This window comes from Pinus tabuliformis, chromosome 9, assembly GCF_031772625.1.
Source record: "Pinus tabuliformis cultivar Carrire ecotype Pingquan chromosome 9, CPIR1, whole genome shotgun sequence".
Classification (NCBI taxonomy): domain Eukaryota; kingdom Viridiplantae; phylum Streptophyta; class Pinopsida; order Pinales; family Pinaceae; genus Pinus; species Pinus tabuliformis.
In genome coordinates this window covers 1,529,351,838-1,529,378,432 of record NC_142307.1, presented here as the reverse complement: position 1 = coordinate 1,529,378,432, position 26,595 = coordinate 1,529,351,838, and positions in this window count along the sequence as shown.

The following is a 26,595-nucleotide window of genomic DNA, read 5'->3' as shown; positions in this document are numbered from 1 at the left end:
TTTCACTTGTTGTGTTAATAGATCCATTTCCGAATCAGGAGACCAATATGGTTGCCTGGCATACCACTTCCTCTAACTCGGGTTTCATGATAAAACTACGGTAATGTGAATCCCTTGAATGATCAAGCTACTCATCAACCTGCTAATTCGATTGCATCTCCATCGAATCATGGTCCAAATGTGTTTCCTACCGAATTGGCAATTAAGCCTCCCTAAGGCATTGTCCATAAATCTACATTCAACCCTCGAATAATAGTTTCCTAGAATTATAGCATAGTTGACGATCTGGCTCATGCTCCTTCAACTATGTCAACTCTTGAGGTGTTCCAAAATTTCCCTGCCCAGAAATATAACTATTAGATTATATCTATTATTCACAATGATGTATATTTATAATACATTGTACATGACTATTGGATTCATATTCCAAATGTCTCTTGGACTTCGGTGGTTGTTCACATTCCACACCAACCCATAGATGATTAGGTGTCCAACATTCCCCCCTTAATCCGAAGGGTTATGTATGATGTTGGAAATACTACTGAGAGGGGGGTTGAATCAGTATTAGTCAAATCAATAACTTTTTCTTTTCATACTCTGATTTATATATGCTACTTCAATGAAGGTAACTCGTGTCTACACACAATTGCATAAGGCTACAACCTTCTCTCGTTCTCCAACTACTACTAGAAGGGAATTACAACCACATAGCTCGTGTACTAGCCAATCTATTTACTAGTACATAGGCGCTGACCTACAGAAGGCTCCAACCTTCACTCATTTTCCAACTGCTACTGGAAAGGAGCTCCAATCCCCTGACTCTTGTACTAGCCGATCCATTTACTAGTACGTAGGCGCCAACCTACAGAAGGCTCCAACCTTCACTTGCTTTCCAGCTACTACTGGAAGGGAGCTCCAACCCCTTGGCTCTTGTACTGGCCGATATGTTTACTGGTACGTAGGTGCTGGCCTACAGAAGGCTACAACCGTCTTTCTTCCTCTAGGGACCACGTTTCATAAATTTTCAGACTAGATACTCCCGGAACACAACACCACAATATGAAGGCCTCGTTTAATCAAATTTTCATACTGGACCCATCAACAACATTGAAGCTCAAAATCATAACTGCAATACAACCATCAAATACATCTGCATCAACCAATCACTAAAACTCAATCATCACTCTTTAAATCAACCACAACTGAATCAATCAATCACTGCCAACCCATCATCACTAAAGAAAATCATAATCAATCGATCTAAACATTCAGAACATTGTCACCACAACACAAAGCATAACCCAGAACTCTGCATCAACAACCAGAACCAACTGCAACTTCAAACATCATATTTCATAATGTATACACTACTTTGATGTGTCAAACTGGCGTGTATACACTTTTTTACCAAAGAAAACCAGCATACAAATCTGCAAATACTAACTTAAAACTTCACAGCTATTCCAGACTTCAATCATACCTAGATCATAACATTTACAGTATAAAACATGCATCAATATTCAGATCTAGACTATCCATGATCAAACCACATAATGATAATTCATTTCAGGCCTTATGATCCCAATCTATCATCCATCATCAACCACATAGGTGCATCCTTAGTTTAGATCAAGCAAAGCATCAAAAGCCCATAACTTGCATATTTGATCTAATACTTCATAATATATTCAATAATTGCACCATTGGCCTAGTGATCTTCTCCTCCTTATATAGCTTCAGGCCTTTCTCAATACCTTGGACCAAAACCACTTAGGACCAATACCTTGGATCAAATAACTCGAACCAATACCATGGACCAAATACCTCAGACCAATACCTCGAACCAAATACCTTGGACCAAATACCCCGGACCAATACCTTGGACCAAAGCCTTGATTTTCCGCCCCATACGTGTTTTTCCTTCTGTGAAAGTGTGTGTATACATATACACTCCTTTTTTCTGTTAACCTGCATGTATACGTTGCTTCTACAAGGTGAACCAGTGTATGCTTCTTTAACCACTCTCTTTCTTCAACCTCTGGAGTTTGATCTGTAAGTTAACCTGTTGCACTGTGAACTGTCATCTGTGTGAGTTTCCATCAAGGACAATAGCTATATCATAATGCCAACAATCTCCCCCTTTAGACTTGATGGCAACCACAACACCAAGATACTCTCCCCCTTTGACATCAATGGCAAAGGGCAGACCACGATATTCTCCCTCTTTGATATTCATTATGTTGTCCATGCTCCCCTTGAGTACATGCTAAATTCTCTGATTAAGCTCCCCCTTTGTACATGCTGAGATGCACTAAACCGTCCATGCTCCCCCTGAGAACATGTAGAGTCTGAAAAAATATTTTTCAAAGGAATAACATGACTCTATAACTCAACTAAGTGAATATGACCTTCATATCACCAATGATTCATACATACATCAATCTCCCAACCAAGTGGGGATATAACAATTTTGACTCATCCACCCAACCAAGTGGGGATATACCAAATGTTTATACATGACTGAAATAGTAATTATTACATCATCCTTCCCATGCATAGTGGGGTTACAAATTAGGTCTTTTCATGACCTTTACATCAAATGATATACATGAAATTTATAACAAGGACCAACAATCTAAACAAGACCATGATAGTCATCAGCAACTATCATACACCATATATGATCTCCACCATCAGCATTTGTCAGCAACATCAAGATCAATAGTATATTTATGTCCATCATCAAAAGAGTCACCTGAATCAAACAACTATGTGGATCAAGAAATATAAGCATCTTCATGTACCAAGGTCTTCTATTATAATGCCAACAATGCATTATTAGAAACATATGCTCCCCCTGAACCTGTGCCAACTGTTTACTATCAGATCTGATCATTGCAAATATTAGTAAGAATCATCAAGGCATCATCATCAATCAGATATATGTCAAGTCATCAACAACTTATGAGGGCCAAGAGAACTTCTACATATTATCAGCAGACTATAATCATCATCAATCAGAACAGAGCAGATATTTGATAATTGACTGAACCATATTAGACCCCTTTTTTTTGAGTCTGTCCCATTGCTTTTTCCTCAAACCCACATATATGCGACTGTGCAGCTTCGAACTCACGTATATACATGACTTTTCTTCATGAAAATTGCGTATGAGATTTAGAACACTGAAGTTTCACACTTTCAGCTCCCCTTGAGTTTGTTATGTCTGTACATTGTGCTATGCCACATATTTCTGACTGTACTTCCTTCTTCTTCCATATCTTCAAGTGTGATGATTTTCTCTCCTTTTGGTATGGTGCCTAAAATTTTCTCCTGCATTCCTTTGCTATATGTACAAACTTGTTACAAGTATAGCATCTTACATGTTTCATATTCCTTCTATAGCATTCAATGGCTTTGTGACCAAACATATTGCAAGAAAAACAATTTCCCTTAAAGTACCTGGAAGCTGATGAGCTTTTAGTGTGACGGTCTTGAACCATTCTACTTCTGCATCTCACTGCAACATGTCCAAAATTATGACATATAAAACATTCAACATTATTCATCGAAGGAAACAACCGACTATCACTTCCACAGTTAGGAGCAAAAGATTTTCTTTGAATACTTTCTTTCCTTGGTTGTTGATGGGGTTGACCTCTCATCTCCTTATTGAGCATTTCAGATTTTGCATTAGACTTCCTTGCCTAACCTTGTGAGCTAGATTCAACTTCAACATATTCATGAAAACCAAGCCCAGTTTTGATGGTAGGAGACCTTTAACTACTAATAATATTATCCAAAATCTTAGTACTGTCTTGAAATCGTAACAGTTTATCCTTTTCTTCTAATTTACCTTTTAAGATATTTACGTCGACCTGATATTGCTCTTTCTTTTCCAGATATTGTTTCTTCAAGATTTCTTCAGCCTTTCTTCCTCCTTCCACTTGTTGCCCTAATTTGAGAATCTCATTTTCTTGTTCTTCATCTGCTTGAGGTAGTTCTTCATTCTGCTTATTTTCAAGATCTTCTTTTAGAGAGCGGATCTTGGCTTCAAGACTTTCATAGTAACTGGATCTATCTTTAAGTCTCTTGATTGTTGTACTCTTTTCATTTACTTCATTTCTTAATGATGTCACTTCATCCTGCAGCTTTTGACATTGATCTTCCTTTTCTTTGGACTGCTTCCTTACTTTGTTTCCTTCCTCCAGTTGAGCTTTTAATCTGGTAACTTCTTCTTTGAAAGCACACTCCCTTTTGTTAAATAAATCTTGTTGATCTCTAATTTATCTACGATTCTTTTAACTTTTGCCTCTATGCTTCTTTCACGATCACTTCCAATATCTTCAATATTTCATGAACAAATAAAAGTATCACTAGAAGATCAAAAATCAATCTGAGGTGATTCTGAATCTGAATACTTGCTTCCACCTAACGACCCATTATCTCCCCTGTTGTCACTATTCCTTTGAGATGTCTTCCTTTTCTGAGGCGCTTTCTTCTTTAGCTTCTTTCCCATTGTTTATATGGATCTCCTTCAAGCGATCAAGCTTCTGCCAAAGTACCTACTCTGATACCAATTGTTGGAAATAATACTGAGAGGGGGGGTGAATCAGTATTAGTCAAATCAATAACTTTTCCTTTCATACTCTGATTTATATATGCTACTTCAATGAAGGTAACTCGCATGTACATGCAATTGCAAAAGGCTACAACCTTCTCTCATTCTCCAGCTACTACTGGAAGGGAACTACAACCCTCTAGCTATTGACTAGCCAATCTTTTTACTAGTACATAGGCGTTGACCTACAGAAGGCTCCAACCTTCACTCATTTTCCAGCTACTACTGGAAGGGAGCTCCAACCCCCTAGATCTTGTACTAGCTGATCCATTTACTAGTACGTAGGCGCCAACCTACAGAAGGCTCTAACCTTCACTCATTTTCCAGTTGCTACTGGAAGGGAGCTCCAACCCCCTGGCTCTTGTACTGGACGATATGCTTACCAATACGTAGGCTCCGACCTACAGAAGGCTACAACCTTCTTTCTTCCTCCAAGGACCACATTTCATAAATTTTCAAACCGGATACTCCTGGAACACAACACCATAATATGAAGGCCTCGCTTCATCAAATTTTCATACTGAACCCATCAACAACATTGAATCTCAAAATCATAATTGCAATACAACCATCAAATACATTTGCATCAACCAATCACTGAAACTCAATCATCACTCTCTAAATCAACCACAACTAAATCAATCAATCACTAACAACCCATCATCACTGAAGCAAATCATAATCAATCAATCTGAACATTCAGAACACTGTCACCAGAATATAGTCACCAGAACACAAAGCATAACCCAGAACTCTGCATCAACAACCAGAACCAACTGCAACTTCAAACATCATATTTCATAATGTATACGCTACTTTGATGTGTCGAACCAGCATGTATACGCGCTTTTACCAAAGCGAACCAGCGTACAGATCTGCAAATACTAACTTAAAACTTCACAGCTATTCTAGACTTCAGTCATACGTAGATCATAACATTTACAGAATAAAACATGCGTCAATATTCAGATCTAGACTATCCATGATCAAACCACATAATTATAATTCATTTCAGGCCCTATGATCCTGATCCGTCATCCATAATCAACCACATAGGTGCATCCTTAGTTCAGATCAAGCAAAGCATCAGAAGCCCATAACCTACATATTTGATCTAACACTTCATAAGATATTCAATACTTGCACCATTGGCCTAATGATCTTCTCCTCCTTATATAGCTTTAGGCCTTTCTCAATACATTGGACCAAAACCACTTAGGACAAATACCTTGGATCAAATACCTCGGACAAATACCGCGGACCGAATACCTCGAACCAATACCTTGGACCAAATACCTCAAACCAATACTTTGGACCAAAACCTTGATTTTCCACCCCATACACGCTTTTCCTTCTGTGAAAGTGCGTGTATACGTATAATCTCCTTTTTTTCTATTAACCCACGTGTATATGCTACTTGGACAAGGTGAACCAGCTTATACTTCTTTAACCACTCTCTTTCTTCAATCTCTGGAGTCCGATTTGTAAGTTAACCTATTGCACTGAGAACTGTCATCTGTGTGAGTTGCCATCATGGACAACAACTATATCATAATGCCAACATATGAGTCCAAGAAGAGGAATGCAATATAAAATGTGCAAAAACATGCATGGCAGCACTAGGTTGAATGTGCTCTCTGAAATGTTGGTATAAGGGGGCGGTTTAAGGATGACCACCAACACTAGAATGCTTAGTGCATTTCCAAAAACTCTTCCAAATTTGGCATGAAGCTGAGGTCTTCTGCTAGAGGAGTTGATCCTAATGTTTTGAAGAGGGAAACCTTCAACCTTGAAAGGGAGGTCTCACCCCGCATTAAAAGGGAGAACCTCAACCTAAAAAGGGAGATCTCGACCTATGATGGTTTAAGGATACCACCAACTCTAGAAAGCTTAATGAAATTCTTGAAACTCTTCCAAAACTGGCAAGACTCTGAAGTCTTCTACTAGAGGAAGTGTCCCCAATTCTTTGAAGAGGCATCACCAACTAAAGGCATGCTCAGGGGCATCTTTGTCTCTGGCTACAACTCTGAATCTGGTATGGCAGGTTGTGGCTCAGGATCACTTGATGTGGCTTTGAAGCTTGTAGATGACCATCACTCCCCCCCCCCCCCCCCCCCCGTCAAATACAAGGTAAGATGTTGGAGAAAACTCAACTACAAGACTTTTCAATACTCTAGAACAAGTTCTGACATATGACTGAAATATCTTCCTAGTTTTTTATGCCCATTGCCAAGAAGTGATCCATCCAAGATTATTTTTTTTCTTGCAGGAAGTTTGTTTCTGAAGCATCCGTTTGAAGAATGATTGGTTTTATGACAATGCTTACATGGATAAAGATAAAAACAATGATCTTTCACATGGCCAACTCTTTGACAATGTTGTCATTTCACAAACTGTTGTTGTTTTTGTGGAAGAGGAGCAGAATCTAGAATAGGTGGAGGTGAACTGCAATGAAGAAACCCAACACTTTGAAATTGAATGGGATTGGAATAGTCTGGAATATGAAATGACGCATCCCTATCATATCCAAGACCTGTTCTATGCTTGTTGTGGACAAGCTCTTACCAAGGTTTGATGATTTGCTTGGGAAGTACAGGATTAATTTTTGTTTCTACATGCAATTTTGTTGCTTCCTTGGGTATTGGATCTAAATCAACTTGTTGCTTATGGGGGTCTGTTTCAATGTTTTGAACAAAAACAGGTTCAAAATGATGACTCCATTGTTGTAATTCTTCTTGTTGAAGTTGAGATTCAAGTTCCAAAAAATCTATTTTTTCCTGTGTATTCTGCAGATAGGTTTTAATATCACAGAGAGTGTTCTTGTTGATTTTCACTGTATCCTGATTAGTGGAATGTATCATAGTTTTTAGAAACTCTAATACCTCAGTAATTTTGGCCATTTTCTTAACCGCTCAAACTTATGAAATGAGGGGTTTCAACTTCTCAATGGTGCATATATTAAACACCAATTCATTACATGTGATAATGTCAATGCTAATAAAGGCAATGCTGGCCAACAAACTAGCTCAAACCAGTGAAACATAACCTTCCTCTGATTCTTTCAAAATTACCTTTTAACATTGAAGTGTGCATCACTCTTGTGAAAAGCTTCACATCTCTTCTTAACAACTAAGTGGATCGCAGCACTATAAACGATGCTACTTCATAAATGATGGCAGCATTATAAACAACAAGCATATAAAAACCAACCTGTGTATACCACGCATTCCCACATACCAAATTGCAGACACTTGTATTGAAAGCTTCCTCTGTTTTAACAATATGAAAACTAGCATATTAACATTGCTTCTAAAGCTTAGTATTAGCTCTTATGCATTCCCTTACCCTCGTCGGAGGCTGTGAGAAGTCTTATGCAAATCAGAAGCAAGTTTACACGGGAAATCTGTTCATCGAGGAAGTAAGTGGGTCGAGCATTTTTTTCTCTTATTGTTGTTGTGACAACCAGAACATACAAGCGGGCTTGGGAAGAGACATTCAGAGGGCAGAATGGTTACCACCGGAGGGACCAATCTTGTGTAGGTTTTAACCCCATATAGAAATTACTTGCATACAAATTCTAAAACACAGAAAATAAACAATGTGAGAGCATAACACATAAAACACATATACACAGAGATTTTCCCCTGGATCCCAAAACCAGGACTACCAGCTTGATTTTTCATTATGTTCCTTTCAACGTTATAATACATATTTATACATGCCGAAGCATCCAATACCATGGACCAAAAACCACCGCGTCCAAAACCATGGACCGAAAACCATCGCGTCCGAAAACATGTGCGAAAATCATGCATAAAATGATAGGTGGGTCCACCCAACCTAACATAGGTTCCAAAACCAAAATTTTCTGGGGCGCTGCCCCGAACCCCATAAAGTGGGGTTACGGGTACCCCTCAAACCCCCTGTGACCCCCCTCCCCTCTCGGCCCTCTAACCCTTGGTTAACTACGTGGGCTTGTCGTGGAAAGAATATAACACAACCCAACATTCTCCCACTTGTTGTTTTCTTTCCACAGGGGACCACAAGAGAGCTTAGTCATTTTTCCAGCCCTAAAATGCCCATTGTCTCTCTACACCAAGAGAACTTCTCAGATCTCACAGATTTTGTCAATGCATCTGCAGTATTCTTCAAAGTGTCCACCTTTACCAGCAACACCATTTTGTCTTCTATCATATCCCTCACAAAGTGATACTGAACATCAATGTGCTTTGTCTTTGAATGATATGCAGGGTCTTTTGCCAAGAAAATTGCACTTTGGCTGTCACAGTCTATCCTTATAGCTTCCTGTACTAACCCCATATTTGAACACAATCTCTGCAACCAAACTTCTTCCTTGCTTGCATGAGTGGCTGCCATGTAATTTGCCTCTGTAGTTGATAATGCCACTACAAATTGTTTCTTACTCATCCAACTGACTGCACCTCCAAATAGATTAAACACATACCCACTTGTAGATCTTCTCTGATCCAAATCTCCAGCCCATTCTGCATCAACAAAGCCACGAATATCCAACACTCTGTCCAATCATGGTCTTCCTTGGTAGCACAAACCATAATCACTAGTGCCATGCAAATACTTGAAAACCCGCTTCACTATTGTCCAGTGCTCCTTCCCTGGTTTTGACATAAACCTGCTTAATACTTCCACTGCATGTGCAATGTCTGGTCTAGTACAGACCATTACATACATCAGGCTATTGACTGCACTTGCATATGGAACATGGGACATGTCCTCTTCCTCTTCTTGTGTCTTGGGACACTGTTCAGCAGAAAACTTCACACCTACAGGAATAGGAACCTTCACCGGTTTACTATCCTGCATATTAAACCGCTGCAGTATTTTCTCGACATACTTCCTCTAGTTTAACCAGAGCTTCCTCTTCATACGATCTCTTTTAATTTCCATGCCCAAAATATAGTTTGCAGCACCAAGATCTTTCATGTCGAATTTGGAGGACAATTGGGTCTTTAAATCCTGGATAATTTCTTTGTCATTTCCAACCAGCAACATATCATCCACATACAAGACTAGATAAATAACACGTTCACCAATTAATTTAAAATACACAGAGTGATATGCTTTGCTTCTGGTGAATCCAAGTCCCTGTATAAATGTCTCAAATCTCCAATACCACATCCTTGGTGACTGTTTTAACCCATGCAGAGACTTCTTTAACTTGCATACCAGTTCTTTCTTACCCTTCACCGCAAAGCCTTCAGGTTGCTTCATGTAGATCTCCTTTTCCAGATCCCCATGAATAAATGTTGTCTTTACATCCATCTGTTCTACCTCAAAATCAAAAGCAGTAGAAACAGATAAAAGTACTCTAATAGAAGTTACCTTGGCAACAGGAGAAAAAATATCACCAAAATCAATTCCCGGCACCTGGGAATAAACTTTTGCTACCAACCGAGCTTTGTATTTCTCCACCTTTCCTTTTGCATTTGTCTTCTTCTTGAACACCCATTTTCTGCCAATGGGTTTCCTTCCAGTTGGCAACTCCACCAGATCCCAAGCCTCATTTTTGTGCAAAGATGTCATTTCATCAACCATGGCCTCTTTCCAGAGTTTTCCATCCTCTGAATCCACTACTTCCTTCACAGTTCTGGGATCATCATCAGTAACAGACAAAGCAAAATTTGAATAGAAAGCAGATGGACTATACCTTTCAAGCTCCCTTCTTTCTCGAACTGATCTTCTCACACTCGGTGTTTGTGGCTTTTCATCTTCTGATTCCTCCTCTACTGTAGAGTCTAATTCTTCCTCCTTTAGCTCAAACTCTATCTTCTCAGGTTCCTTTGGTTGGACTTCATGTTTAATAACATCTTTCACCTCTCTGAACACCACATCTTGATTGTACACAACCTTCCTTGTTACTGGGTTCCAAAGCTTATAACCCTTTAAACCATCCTTATACCCAATAAAGATGCACTTTTCAGATTTACTATCCAACTTGGTGCATTTCTCCTTTGGAACATGTACATATGCATCACATCCAAATACCCTCAAATGTGAAAGAGAAGGTTTCTTACCAGTCCATACCTCTTGTGGAGTTTTGTCCTCCAACGCTGATGAAGGTGATATGTTGACCAAGTAACATGATGTCTCCACCACCTCTGCCCAGAATTCCTGTCCTAACCCGGCATCATTGAGCATGCTTCTTGCCCTTTCCATCAACGTCTTGTTTATTCTTTCTGCAACTCCATTTTGCTGAAGTGTATATGGAGTAGTTTTTTGTCGTGCTATACCACACTTCTTGCAGAATTCTTCAAATTCCTTACTGCAAAACTCTCCACCGTTATCTATCCTCACCACCTTTATCTTCTTCTTTGTCTAGTTTTCCACCAAAGCCTTAAATTCTTTAAACCTGTCAAAGACTTCAAATTTCTTCTTAAGGAAATATATCCATGTATTCCTTGAGAAGTCATCTATAAATGATACATAGTACACAGACTTACCTAGTGATGGAACCTTCACAGGTCCAAACACATCACTGTGCATAGGTATCCTTCTCGAACACTGTTTTTACACCTGCATCATCCAACCTATTTACAAAAATTATATTTCTGGCCAATGCAAGAATATGTAGAACACCCGGAAGTGTTCTAACCCTTCCACCTTGCAACTTCAACTTTACTTTTCCGCAACCAACGATTCTAGCCTTCCTATCATCCCCTAAGAAGACATCACCACCATCGTATTTCTCATACTCGCAAAACAACTCTCTATGGGGAGCGAAGTGAAAGGATGCACCTGAGTCAATCAACCATGCCTCATGATCTACATGTGTACTTGAAGAAGCCAAGTACACATCCCCACCTTCATCTGAGGTGGTTTTCACCTCTGCAAAAGGAGCATCATCAGATCCCTTTCCTTTATTAGGAGCTTTAGATTTACAATCCCTTTTGTAGTGCCCTTCCTTTCCGCATTTCCAGCACACCACCTTTACAGGTTTTCCTAGAGACTTAGATCTCCCTCTAGATTTAGATCTCCCACTTGATGACTTATTTTTGTTTCTATTCTGGGACCGTCCTCGTACAGACAAGGCATCACCATTCTGGCTCTCCATATTTTTCCATATCATCTCCTCCATCAGCAAGGCTGCGACTATTTCATCAAACTGCAAGGCAGTTGCATTGCTACCTATTGCAATAACCAGACTATCCCACGAATCTGGTAGAGAACACAACAAACTGATGCACTTATCTTCATTTGAAATTTTAATATCAACAGATGCTAACTGACTTACCACAGTATTAAATGCGTTTAGATGCTCTGTCACCAAGTCTCCATCTTTCATCCTCAGGTTATACAGTTTTTTCCACAAGAACAGTTTATTCACCAGAGACTTAGATTGGTACAAAGCCCCTAACTTGTCCCACAAAGCCTTCGCCGTAGCTTCCCCTGATACATTCAGCAATACTGAATCTAAGACACACAATCGTATTGTGATCTTTGCCTTCCGATCCAACTTCTTCCATTCTTCATCGGACACTCCCGTTGGTTTAGTACCTGGATCTACCGCTATCCACTGATCTTTATCCACCAACAGATCCTCCATATTGACTTTCCACAACTCAAAACTCTGACCATTAAATTTCTCGATCTCTATCTTTCCACTGCTTGCCATCTTCTTTCACCACCAGAATCAATCTCGTAGATCTCCCACTGAATAGGGTCTACCACAGGCCCGAGCGAAATCCCTCAGCAACAAAGGCGTCCCCTTGAAGCCAAAACAGCTCTGATACCAAATGTAGGTTTTAACCCCATACAGAAATTACCTCCATACAAATTCTAAAACATAGAAAATAAACAATGCGATAGCATAACACATAAAACACATATACACAGAGATTTCCCCTAGATCCCAAAACCAGGACTACCCGCTTGATTTTTCATTATGTTTCTTTCAATATTATAATACATATTTATACATGTCGAAGCATCCAATACCATGGACCGAAAACCATCGCATCTAAAACCATGTACTGAAAACCACCACGTCCAAAAATATGTGCAAAAATCATGCACAAAATCATAGGTGGGTCCACCCAACCTAACATAGGTTCCAAAACCAAAATTTTCTGGGGTGTTGCCCCAAACCCCATAAAGTGGGGTTACGAGTACCCCTAAAACCCCCTGTGACCCCCCCTCTAACCCCCGGTTAACTACGTGGGCTAGTCGTGGAAAGAATATAACACAACCCAACATCTTGTGCGTAGTTAGCCAACATTATCCAATAATGGAAAAAGACTGCTTGTTTGTACTGGAAACACTGTTTCAGTGTATAGCGTGGCCACTGGTAGTCTAAAGCTTAGTATCAGCTCTTATGCAGTCCATTTCCCTATCAATTCCGCTAAAACATAGAGGGAGAGTCCTAAAATTAGAAGCAATCATGTATATGGTCTCCGATAACAAGAACTTTTTACTGGGCCTCGCCTGCACCAAGAAACTAGAGGATCTCAACCACATGGCCATGGCCATTTCCAGGCTCGGTAAGAAGTGCCTGGAGCCCGCCTTGCAGGCTTCAAACACGTCTATAACAATTTTCTGAGAGGTAACATCGATGATAGGGCTTTGGAGTTCTTGATTAAGGACATGGACAAGAAAATAAAAAAGATGGAAAGATATGTTTCTTCCACTGCAAATCTTTACCAGGAATTGGAGGTTCTCATGGACCTTGAACAGTGAGAAGATTTTCAGTCTCCTCGCAAGAATGGTATGTACAATTTATTGCAGAATTTTCCAAGTTTCCTCCATTGTTCAGATCAAAGATGCTGACAATGCAGCTACTGAGCCCCCAAATTTTAATGTAAATAACTTAAACTGTGATTGCTACTGCTACCAAAATCCAGCTATTCAACATGCGATTTTGTGCATTGCCTGGCAGGAGCGACCCAGAGCGTAGAGTAGGGACCGTTTCCTTTTTCTTTGTTTGAATTTATTTACAACACATGGTGTAACAATCAAGTAACATAAAACAACATCTTATTCATTTGCAGGGACAGAACTGGGTGGAAGAAGACATGTCAAAGCTGACATGCACACAGACCACAAAACTAGTGATTCAAGGTTGAGCAAGGGAAAAGAACACTTCCTATGCACCAAGACATCACAACATGGTTAACAGTTCCAAAACATACTCAACACACCATTGAATGATTAAATTACTCCATTCATCGCACAGTCTTCAAGGCTCAATGCACAAAACTTAATGCTCCAAGTCTCGCAAATGGACAGAGGACATATTTATTGTGACAAAGTTGGCAAAGAATTCAACTAGAATTTAGCTAACAGGACATTCATGAAATGCAGGACTGACGTAGGACTAATATGCATAGAGAGGCCACAAAAAAAGTGGCTTAAATATTAGCAAGGCAGGATATCGTTTGCTTTGATACCATGTTAAACTCACAGGGAATGCAAACAACTATTTGAAAGATGAGCATTAGATTGTATCTATTATTCACAATGAAACATATTTATAATACATTGTACATGACTGTTGGATTCATTCTCCAATGTCTCTTGGACTCCGGTGGTTGTTCACATTCCACACCAACCCATAGAGGATTATGTGTCCAAGAAAATATAGTATTTTTTAACCATGAGAAACATACACCTCGAATTCCAACCCAATTAGCTTTCATGATTCAAGTTTTTATTCATCGTAATAATATCCATTATTGATTTGTGGACGAAGGAGCCTTAACCTGTATCATGTCCCTTTCTTGCTAGAAGGCCATTAGTTCTCCCAAATTAAATCAGTCACCAACTACTTTGAAGGATTTTGATGGAAGAGGCTTCAAGCCTTGTGTGTCTATGATCTGATCAATTATGGTATGTTTCATGTATTCTAGGTTGAGCTCTATTAGTGTTGGTACTCTGCAATGTCTAATGTGTCCAGCAATGGTGGAAAGTATGGTCAAAGGCAGTCCACGTTGAACACTGGGTGCAGGTCGACTAATGGGGAAATGCTCAGATCGGAAGCATTATCTCCCATGGCCTTCGTGATGGTGTAAGGCTCGTATCGAAGTCGTCGTAGTTTCTAGTGGGCCCAAACAAGGCATTCTTTTTGCAAATGTAATCAAACTTTGTCGCCCACCTAAAACTTATGTGACACTCGATGTTGATCATATTGTTGCTTATACTTGGCATTGGACTTATCCAAGATGTTGTGCACTTGTTGGCAAATGTGCTGCATGCATTCAATAAACTTGGTTTATCTATCAACCTCAGATTGTAAATGTGCAGATTTTGTCTATATAGTTGCATGAGGCATGACAACATCAATTGAACACAATGGTTGGAATCCTGGAGCCACTTGAAATGGACTGCAACTAGTCAAGCTATGGAGAGGTATGTTATAATTGTGTTGCACATAAGGAAGGCTCGCATCCTAGGTTCATGGATGCTTGGAGTTACCCATGTGTAGTATGTGTACTATCATTCTATTGACGACCTTTGTCTAGCCATCAGTCTTGGGATGAAATGCAACCGACTTGGTAAGCTTAGTGTCAAACAATGTCCATAGGCTTGACTAGAATGTGCTCAATAACTTGTTATCCCGATCTAATATAATGGTCTATGGATCCCAAAACGTACCCACACTCATTCAAAGACGAGTTTGGCGGTGTCCTTTGTTGTGATATTCTTCTTGCAAGCCACCAATATAGCCAGCTTAGAAAATCTACCCGCAAGCACAAATACACAGTTATTTCCATGCTTGGTTGAAGGGAGGCTAGAAATACAATCCATGGAGATGGATTCTCACGGCTGGCTGTGAGTAGGTAAAGGAGTGTACAAACCTTGCTTCTTGATGGTTCACTTGGAAATGGAACAGACAGTGATTGATCTGATATACTTTCCAACATCTTGTTTGAGTCTTTTCCAATAAAAACACTTTTGTAGTACGAACACAGTTTCCTCCACACCAAATTGTCTTGCGACTTGACTATAGTGTGCCTCCCAAATTAGTTTTCCATGCTCGTTTGAAGGAACAAAAAGGCAGACCAGGTAGCATAATCATACGTCCTAGAGGTGGAAATCTGGAACTTGCTTTCCATCCACTAGCATCTAGTACGTGGTGGCAAACTTTAGATCATTCTTGTACAATTGTGGCCATCCAGAGGTCTCATGGCCACAATAGTTGAGAATGGTAGTTAGTGTTGCAACTGGGGGCTGATTAAGGCAATCTGCAACATGATTGGTGATTCCCTTCTTATATTTAAACAAAGTTACCTCAAAACGAGAACAATAACCAAAAAAAACCACAAAAAAAATGAAAAAAAAGCCTGAAAATGAAAGTGTTGATGTTGGAATAACATTTTTTTTTAGGGTTAATTTTCAACATTTTTTAAAAATGGAAGTAAAAGTCAATTTTTTTGTGTGCAAAAAGCACCCTGAAAACGAAAAGTGTTGATGTTGGAATAACATCCTTTTTTTTCGGAGTAAATTCTCAACTTCTTTTAATAATGACATTAAATATAAAATATCATGACTCTAAAAAACCTTAAAATTCCAAGGATTTTCAAGCATGGCATTAAAGATAAAATATCACCTATATGAAAAGCCTTAAAATTCCAACAATTTTCAACCATGGTGTTAATATTCTTTTAAAAAAATATTATCAATTAATTTTCATTAATTTATCTTTACTTTAAGTTTATCATATTAATAACAATTTATTAAATATAATGTCTTTTTTATATAATGTGTTGAAGTCAATGGATAGGAAACACTTCAATTATGAATAATGAACAAATTTACAAAACAAATGAATTTATATGTGATTTTGGAGTTTTTTATACTCTCTGCAATAAAACATTTGTTTTTTGGAAATTTGTGTAAATATTTTATTTGTGGTGTTATCTTCCGGAGTCATCACATAAAAAAATTTGGAATCGACGTTTCGAATCATCCTCCATGGTTCATCATCAGGATATATCCATGAGTGAAGAAGTGAGGACTCAATAGTGTAAATAAATAAAGGTGAGGGTTAGGATTAGAAATGAATGGCAACCGACCAATTTTTGGAGAGTGAATTGACCGGTGATGATTAACTCAGATTTAGTTTTAATTTTAATTTTTATTAATGATTTTAGTTATAGTTTTAATTTATATCTAATTTCTTTTTTTAAGATGTTAATAATTTTAAAAAAATTGTAAGCTAATCCATAGATTAGTTGCTACTAAACCTTATTTAATGTCACTTATATTTAATAGGATGTTTAAATTATTAATTTAATGAATGATAATAATACCTAATATTTATTAATCATTATAAACTAAACTAATATATTTCTAAATTTAATTAATTTAACTCTAAGATGGAAATTGAAACTAAATTTAATGTTTGATTTTTTAATTTTTTTCAAAGTATAAATGTTATATAGACTTTAATTAATTCATTATTAAATATCATTATTTAAATTTTAATTTTGGAATTGAGATTAAATTGAATTAAAATTTTAGCTCAAATTTTAAAATTAAATTAAATTAATTTTAATTTGAAAATTTTTATAAAGTTTATAAAGTATTAATGTTTATAAACTTTAAATCAATTCATTATTAAATATTATTAATTAATTATTAATTTTAGAATTGAGATTAAATTGAATTAAAGTTTTAGCTCCAATTTAAAATTAAATTAAATTAATTTTAATATATTTATGATTACTGTTTAAAATACTATAATAATATTAATGAATTTTCTTTTTATTAAAAATATTTTAATAAATTTTAGGGATGGCATATAATGAGGAAGACCTAGAAAGGCAAAATTCATCGATAAGAGGGTAGGTAGCAGCTAGGAGAAGGTGGAATCATGGGTTAGAGTGGGAATCCAATTATCACTAATTTTCCAACCTTCATCGCGGTTAAGGTTGTTAGGGTGTTTTCCTATTTCGATAGCTTCTCTAAATTTTCTATGGTGATAATGATCAATCTTGGCCACCACATAGGAGTTCTCAATACAAATATGATGATTGGTTTTACTAGAGTGCTTGGCCAAAGCTGAGGTCTTGGAACGGTTATATTTAATGTCAATGGCATGCTCTTGAATCCTAGTTAAGATTGATCGACCTTTCTCACCAATGTAGGTTTTGCCACAAGAACAAGGAACCAAATAAACCCCTTTATGGCATTTAGGATCAATCAGATCTTTTACTGACTTTAGGCAGCTGCTAATGGTGTTCATAGGCTTGAAGGTGGTTTTTATATTGTTTTTCTTTAGAATATGCACAATTTTATCAATGTTGCCCAATGTGTAAGGGAGGTGGACCTTACCTGCATAATCATCCCTTGGTTGTTTATTTTTAGGATTCTCTACCTTCTTGAAAGCTTTGATCCCTTGGTGTCATCTATATCCATTATTTTCAAAAATACTCATGAGATGGTCCTTCTCTTGTTCAAAATGATCATCATCTGAAATGTGAACAACCTTGGTTGCTAGCGTGTTGAGAACCCCAATTTTTTGAGCAGGATGATGGTGAGAGCTAGCATGAAGGTAATGTTTTGTTTGGGTCTTCTTACGATAGACCTGGTGAGATATGGAGCCATCTTGGGTTTCTCTTGATAAGGATGTCAAGAAAGGAAAGGCTATAAAAAAAGATACATAAAAATAAAAAGCAAACAAACAAAGAAAAATATTAAAATAAAATAAAATAAAACACAATAAAAACAATTAAAAAAAACATTTAAAAAAATTACACTTATAAAAAGACATTAAAAAAAAAAATTGAAAAAATAAAAATTAAAAATTATTAAAAAAACACATTAAAAAAATAAAAATAAAAAATAATAATTAAAAAACCATGGTAAAAAAATAAAAATAAAAACATTTTAAAGAAAATTAACAAAAAAAAATAAAAATTTACAATTAAAAAAAAAAAAAAAAGGACTTGAGGCTTGAGCAGGTAATGAGCTAAAAATGACAAATTAAATAAAAAAAATTATGAAAAAATTGAATAAAAATTTTAAAAAATTAACAAATTTTAAGAATTTTTTTTATGAATTTTATAATTAAAAAAAAAAAAAACAGATAAGGTTTAAAGAAAAAATAACAAAAAAAATAGAACATACATTTAAAAAACTAAAAATTAAATAAATAAATAAAACCTTCAAAAAAAAATTAGTAACATTAAAAGTTAAAAACAATAAAAAATAAAATATGGTTAAATTTGAAAAAAAAAACATACACAGAAGGAAAACAAAACAACAACAAAAACTTATTAAAAAAAAAAAAAAAAAAACCATTAAATTTTTCTTTCGAAGTAACCAAAAAAAACATTTAGAAAAAAATAGCTATATATATATATATAGATATCAAATTAAAAAAATTAAAAAAAAAAAACATTTAAAAAAAGAATTAAATTAAAAGAAAAGAAAAAAAACGTCGCCCCCCTTGAGACTAAAGTCGATTGATAGCGAACAAATCCTCGCTCACTCAACGCGCTCAGAATTTTCATTTTTTTTTTTCAAAATTTTTTTATTTTTATTTTTTATATAATTTTTTTAAAATATTTTGCTTTCTTAATTTTAAAAAATGTTTTTTTTTTTAATATGTTTTTTTTTTTCTATTTTTTAATAAAGTTTTTGATATGGTTTTTTTATGTTTTTTTTTTTTTTTTCCTTTATTTATTTTTAACGTTTTTGTTGATTTGAATTTAAAAAAAAAAAAAAGAAGAAGAAGAAGAAGAAGAAGAAAATGTTTTGATGCTTTTTTTCCTTTAGTTTTTGTTATTTATTTATTTTTTTTTACCCCATACATATATATATAGAGTATTGGTTTTTTTAAATTATAAGTTCAATTTTTTTTTAACATTTCTTTTTGGTTATTTTTACTTTAAATCTTATTTGAATCATTTTTTTAATACTTAAAATGTCATCATTTTTAATATAAAATTCATAAAAATTGTTATTTTTTGAACTTTTTTATTCAATTTTTTAATAAAAAAAACTTTTAATTAACATGTCATTTTCAGTGAAAAAGTCATGAAATACATATCTTTTAATTATATCTATATGCAAAATGTGTATTTTTTGTCGAGTGTTTAAAATTGTTATTTTTTAGTGACAATAATTTTATGTGTATTGAAGTATTAATTAACGATATATAAATATATAAAAAATCCTAACCTCAAAATATTAATGTTATTATTATTTTCAAACTTTGCAAAATAAATTAAAATTTTCATTATAAAAAAACATTGCAAAGAAAAACAAAAAACACATGTTTGAAAAACTCTTAAAAAATAAGCATTTTAAGACGAAAAACAATAAAAAGAATAAGACAACTTGAAAAATGGTAAAATAATCAACATTTTTAAAAAAATATTCACAATTAATACATTAGAAAATTTAAAGTGTCAAAAATAAACCCCCTAAAAAAATGGGGTTGATGCTACATCAACACTTTTCAAAATCAACATGAAAATCACTAGCATTGAAAAAACAATTGTTCATACTTGATACATAAGAAAATTTAAGGTGCCAAAAATATGTTCCAAAAAAAAAAAAGTTATTATGAATAACCACTTTTCAAAATTAGGTGATTTTTTGCTACCTCAAAAAAAACAGGTAATTAGTAATTTTCTCATTTTATCAGTAACTATGTTTTTAATGTTCAAGTGGAATTGTTGCAAATATGTAGACCACTTTTGATGGCGATCATTTTGCAACTTCCCTTGTGTCTATATAAACTCAAGAGGATGGTGATCTATGTGAGTGACCTTCTATTTCCCCATAATGCAATGTTTCCATTGTAAAAAAACCTACATGATAGAATACATCTATTTATCATAGGTGGAGTACTTTTGAATTGTATCAGAAAGAGTCTCACTATGGTAGGCCACTGGATTCCCTTGTTGGGTGAGAATTGTACCAATAGCATATTCAGAGGGGTCTGTCTTGATTTCAAATGGTTATTGTAGGTTTGGTAATGTGAGAACAAGTGTAGAGCAGAGGTTGTGCTTCAACTCAACGAATGTCTTTTGTTGGGACTCGAACCAAGAAAACTTTTATTTCACCCCACCCTTGGTAACCTGACTCAAAGGCCAAGTGATACGAGAGAATCCCAACACAAACCTCTGATAAAAATTGGCAATGCCCAAAAAGTTGTGAAGCTTTGTTAGAGTGGTCGGGGCTGGCCAATCTCGAATGACTTGGATCTTATCCGAATCCACATGCACACCTTTCTCATCTATGATGTAACCCATTTATTGGACCTGGCCTCATGCCAAAGGTGAGTTTCTCAAGGTTGGAACATAGTTTGTGTCATCGAAAGGTTTGAAGGATCTGTCAAATGTGTTGCAAGTGTTCTTCCCAACTCTTGTTGAAGATAAGAATTTCATCTAAATATACAACCACAAATAAGTTGCTGAAGAGCCGCAAGATGTCATCCATGAGCTTCATAAACATTGCAGAGGCATTTGTCAACCTGAAAGGCATTACCAACCATTCAAAAAGGCTCTCCTTAGATTTGAAAGTGGTCTTCCATACATATGTGGGATCTATTAGAACCCGGTGATAGCCAGACTTCAGATTGATCTTGCTGAAATACTTGCCCCCCTTGAGTTGGTCAAGAAGGTCATCAATCCATTGGATTGTATACTTGTTCCTAACGATGATTTTGTTCAATGCCCGATAAATCAATGCAGAGCCTCTAGGTCCCATCCTTCTTCTATACAAGTATAATCAAGCCTCCACAAGGTGAAGAACTTGGTCAGATGTGCCCTTTTTGTAGTAGCCTTTGGATCTACCTCTTGATTTCTTCATTTTCCAGAATGGAGTGGTGGTATATTTTCCCATTGGGTAGAGGTGTTCCGGGGATTAGATCGATCAAATTCTTGACTTGACAGTGCAAGGGCACTCTTGTGAGTGAGGAGGAGATGTCCTTGTATTATTCCATAACCTTATCCAACTGCTTCTGTTATGTGGTGGAATCCTTCCCAGGGGTCATGGACGTGGCCACAATCTTCCCCTTACATTGAGAGCAAATAAAAAAGAAGAAAATATTTCCCGATATGGAAGACGTTCTTACTATATTTCTTAGTAGATATCAAAGAGATGGAAATAAGTGGGGCTACCTCTAGTATTCTATATAACATATTGCCCAAGTTAATAATAATAGTGTGAGGCCTAGACTCATACACATCCTGACACTTCCAAAAGTATGGTTTTCCTAATAATACATGACAAACTTCAAGAGGATCAACATCACATAGTACCTCGGCCATGAAGGGTTTGATGTTGTAGGGAAGATGACACTACTAGATGACACAAAGATCTCATCCTTGGTGGAGCCACCTGATGATGTACTTTTGTGGGTATGGTGTGGTCAGTACACCCAGCCACTTAACGAACTATGTTGAGATGAGGTTTTTTTTGGCTCATGTTTTCGAAAATTAACTACAATGGAGACCCCTTAACCCACATCTTTGAGTGGAAGAGACACTCCCCTTATTTTGGATCTTTAGGCTCGATATTTTGCACCATGGTGGTGGCAACGGTGGCAAAGGGATATGCATCAATAATTTTCTTCCATTCGTCGTTCCCCTTGTCAGGGTCTGACTCAGATTCAGAACATGTATCTGATTCTAAGGCCTTCAGCTCGGCCACTAATGATTGCTTGGTGCAAAACTCACTTATGTTGAGTGAGGATCTTGTGGAACTCACACCACTTCCCCTTGTCCTTCTTTTTCTTCGTCGTACCATTCTTTGCTAGCGGCTTCGATGGGTGGTCCTAGGTCACCCCACCTTGGCTTTGTCCTTTGTTCTGCAGTTTGGGGGTGAATTTTCCTTGATTTGGATTCACATATCCAAAGTCTCACTTCTTCTGTTTAAATTTATGCTCGATCTTGACACAATATCGTTATGTGACACCAAGCGAGGAGATGTTTAGGAACTCCATCTCGTCTTGGATGTATTTGTGCATGCATCCATGGTACTTGAGTACCAAATTCTACTTAGAATCCTTGATACCTAACTTCCGATAGTGTAATATTGTTCCTTGATGGAATCGTAGAAAGCATTCCAAGTGGGTGCGACTGAAAATAGTAAGGGCTCCCTCTCATCCCTCTGCTCACAGTAGGTTTCCCACCAATCCTTGATGTGGGGGGTAGCTTTGAGGAGAGAAAAAGTGATATTTTCCCTATTGGAAAATCATGAACCGAAAAGTATCCTTCCAACAGAGTTAGTTATTTATCTATGGTATCTGCATCTATTTGGCCTTCAAATATGGGAATGTCAAAGTTGACTTGTACCTTAAAGGGATTGGTTCCTCCAAGGTGGCTGTTGGATGAAGATGCATCGCCTCTGGGCATTCGTCAAAGGATGTAGGAAAAGTTGTCCATAATCTCATTCATTTGTCACTCGAGGGCTTCTTCGAGCAACATTTTGAAAGGATCTCATGCTGCCTCATCTTTATTTTCTTCCACCATGGGATTTCGTTAGGGTCAGTGAGGCCAGTCTTGCAAAGGTTGAACCAATTCAAGCTCTAAATCCTCATACCCCGACCTCGTTGGGAACATGCACAGAAAAGCAGAACAAAAGTTGATCGCTCTCATACCACTGATCTAGATTTATGAAAGAAGGAAATGAAATATAGTTATAAACATAAATATAGAGCTACATCGAAAACATAAATCTATTTCATTAATAATAAAGTACTGAAAATTGTTTACATGCAGAATGGAAATAGACTAGCTCGGGTGATGGTAGCTTAACTTTGAGGAGAGATGTGCAGCTACATGCCTTCTGAATAGTGTTACAATGAGGCTCGAATGCCTATTTATTATTGAGAAACAATGGAAAACCCTAAAAACCAAAAAACCTAACCCTAGGAGATGAAGCACCAAACGTTTTTGGGCCCCATTGGGGTAAATTGGTACATCAACTTCCCTAGGTCATAATTTTGGCATACGATATTTGTTTGACGAGTATGATACCTTTTAGAAATATTTTTCCAAGGACTACAACTTTTGATCACAAACCCTTATCATAAGTTATGGGGTTTTTCCATTTAAAAAAAAAGCATTGTTTAGGGCCTGAAAATGACTCCAGAAGTTCAAGACTTGAAAAACTAGAAAAAATAGTAAATTGTGCTACAATTAAGCAAACTAAAAGAAACAATGTTGGGCATCCAAGTGGAATATGAGGTTCACCACCAATATCCACCTGGAGTATTGCATCCCTCAGTTTGTACCCATCATATCTACATTAAAGAGGGATGTAAACATGTGTGCCAACCCAAGAGGAGAATGAGTCCTACCCTTAAAGACATTGTGAAAGAAGAACTACAAAAGTTATTGGATGAAGGATTCATTTACCCCATATCATATAGAAAATGGGTGTCCCCTCTTATTATAATACCCAAGAAGAATGGGAAGTGGAGGATCTATGTTGACTATATGGAGTTCAACAAGGCTACAAAGAAATATCGTTCTCCCCTTCCTTTCATTGATCAAGTTTCATGACACAGTTCAAATTCATATGGATGAATTCATTCCTTATGGGAATGAGTTCCAGGAAGCTCTTTCCAATCTATGTAAATTTTTAAATAAATGCATTGAGATGAATCTATCACTAAGTCCCAAAACGTGTGATTTTTTATGAATGTGGGGATTGTCCTGGGTCACTTCCTTTCTATGGAAGGGATCCAAGTTGATCCCAAATAGATTTCCATTATCAAAAGGGTCATTTTCCCTCTGAAACAAAGGGATGTTAGAAGTTTCCTTGGACTAACTGGATATTATAAGTGATTTATCAAGGATTTTAGTAATATGGCCTCACCCTCATTTGGATTGTTAACTAAGGATTCAGATTTTTGTTGGAAAAGTAAATGCTAAGAGGAATTTGAAGAGCTGAAGGAGACATTAACCATTGCAACAACTATGAGGGGTCCCAACTGGGCATTGCCTTTCCACATCCACACAGATGCATTTAACAAAGTTATAGGAGAAACTTTGGGACAAGTGGAAGAAAAATTTCCCTATGCCATATATTTTATCAGTAAGAACCTATCCAAAGTTGAACTTAATTACACAATTACTGAAAAAGAGCTCTTAGCTATTGTGCACTCCTTGAACAAGTTTAGGAATTATATCATAGGATACCAAGTCTTTGTACATACTAATCATGCAACCATTAAATATTTAATGAATAAACTTGATGTCAATGTTAGTATCATTAGATGGTTATTATTGTTGCAATAGTTTGATCTAACCATTGTTGACAAGCTAGGGAAGGAAAATGTGGTTGCATATTTTTGTCTAGACTAACATTACCTACAGAAAATGAGGAGATGATAGATGATTAGCTTTCGGACGAGAAACTCTTTTCTATTTCACTACTACCTCCTTCATTTGTGGACATAGGAAATTTCTTGGTTTTTGGGAGACTCCCTCCTAATATCTCCTCTAAGGAGAAGAGTAGAATTGTCAAAAAAAGTGCCCCTTTTAGTTGGATTTGGGAAAATCTCTTGAAATTGGGACTAGATCAAATCTTGAGAATATGTGTAAGGGAGGATGAGATCTTTAACATCCTCTCAGCATACCATGATGGACCCTGTGGGGGCCATTTTGTTGCCAAGAGGACAACCTTCAAAATTCTCCAAGTTGGCTACTATTGGCCTACTCTACACCAAGATGCTAGGAGGTACATTGTTAAATGTGTTGAGTACCAAAGGATGGGAAATCCTACACCAAAGGATGAAATTCCCCTATGACCTTAAGTGACTCTTGATCCATCTAAGAAGTGGGGCACGGATTTCATTGGGCCAATTGATTCCCCCATCTAGACAAAAGAGATGCATCATTGTGTGCACTAATTATTTGACAAAGTGGGATGAATTAAAGGCATTAAAAGAAGCAACAAAGCAGAAGGTGCAAGAGTTTCTAAGGGAATTCATCTTTTATAAGTTTGGATTCCCAAGGGAGTTGACCATTGATGAAGGAGCTCAATTCACTTCAAATTTTATTGAGGGAATCATGGAGAAACATCATATAAGTCACAGAAAATCCACTCCCTATCATCCTCAATAAAATGGGTAGGTGGAGGTAATGAACAAAGCATTGGAGAGCATCTTGATTGAAGTTTTCAACAGCAACAAAAAGGGCTGGGTAGCCAGACTTTTGGAGACCACTTGGACCTATAATACCACATGGAAAACCACCACATAGTTCACTCCCTTCGAGCTGGTCTATGGAAAGAAGCCACTGTTGTCCATTGAGTTTGAGTACAACATCATAAGAATAGAAACACAATTGGACCTAGACATCACCAAATCTCAACAAGAAAGTCTGCAATATCTCAATGCTCTATAAAAAAAATCAGAGAAAGGACCTTCCAGGCCCTCATGCACACTGAGGTGGTGCAATCACAGAGGAATATTTGGCATGACAAAAAAAATCAGAGAAAGGACCTTCCAAGAGGGTGATTGGGCCCTTTTGTATGATTCCATATTCAAGGATTTCAAGGGGACTTTGATGACGAGATGGTTAGGTCCTTATCTAGTCAAAAAATGTCATGAGAATGGCTCTATTAATATCAGAACAATTGATGAAGAAGGAATTCCACTTTTAGACAATGGTTATCAATTGAAACTCTACAAGAAACCCCTGTCAAAGGAGGATTTTACCAATTCAATAAGTAAGGAGTTGAATGTGATTAGGAGTCTCCAAACTCCCAATCCATTCAACCTCTGACCTCTGATTAACATAAAAGAAGAAAAAAAAAAGGAAAAAGAAAAAAAAAAAGAGAGAAAAAGAGAAGAAAAGAGGAAAAAGGGATAAAAAACCATGGGTGAAAACCTCTATGGGGCACCCAAGGCAACCTTTGGGACTGAAAACCTCCATGAGGTCATCTACAAGTTTGAAAAAATGAAAAATAAGAAAAATAAAAGTCCCCCTAGTGAAAACCGCTTTTCAGGAACTAGGGGTAACCCTATAGGTTGA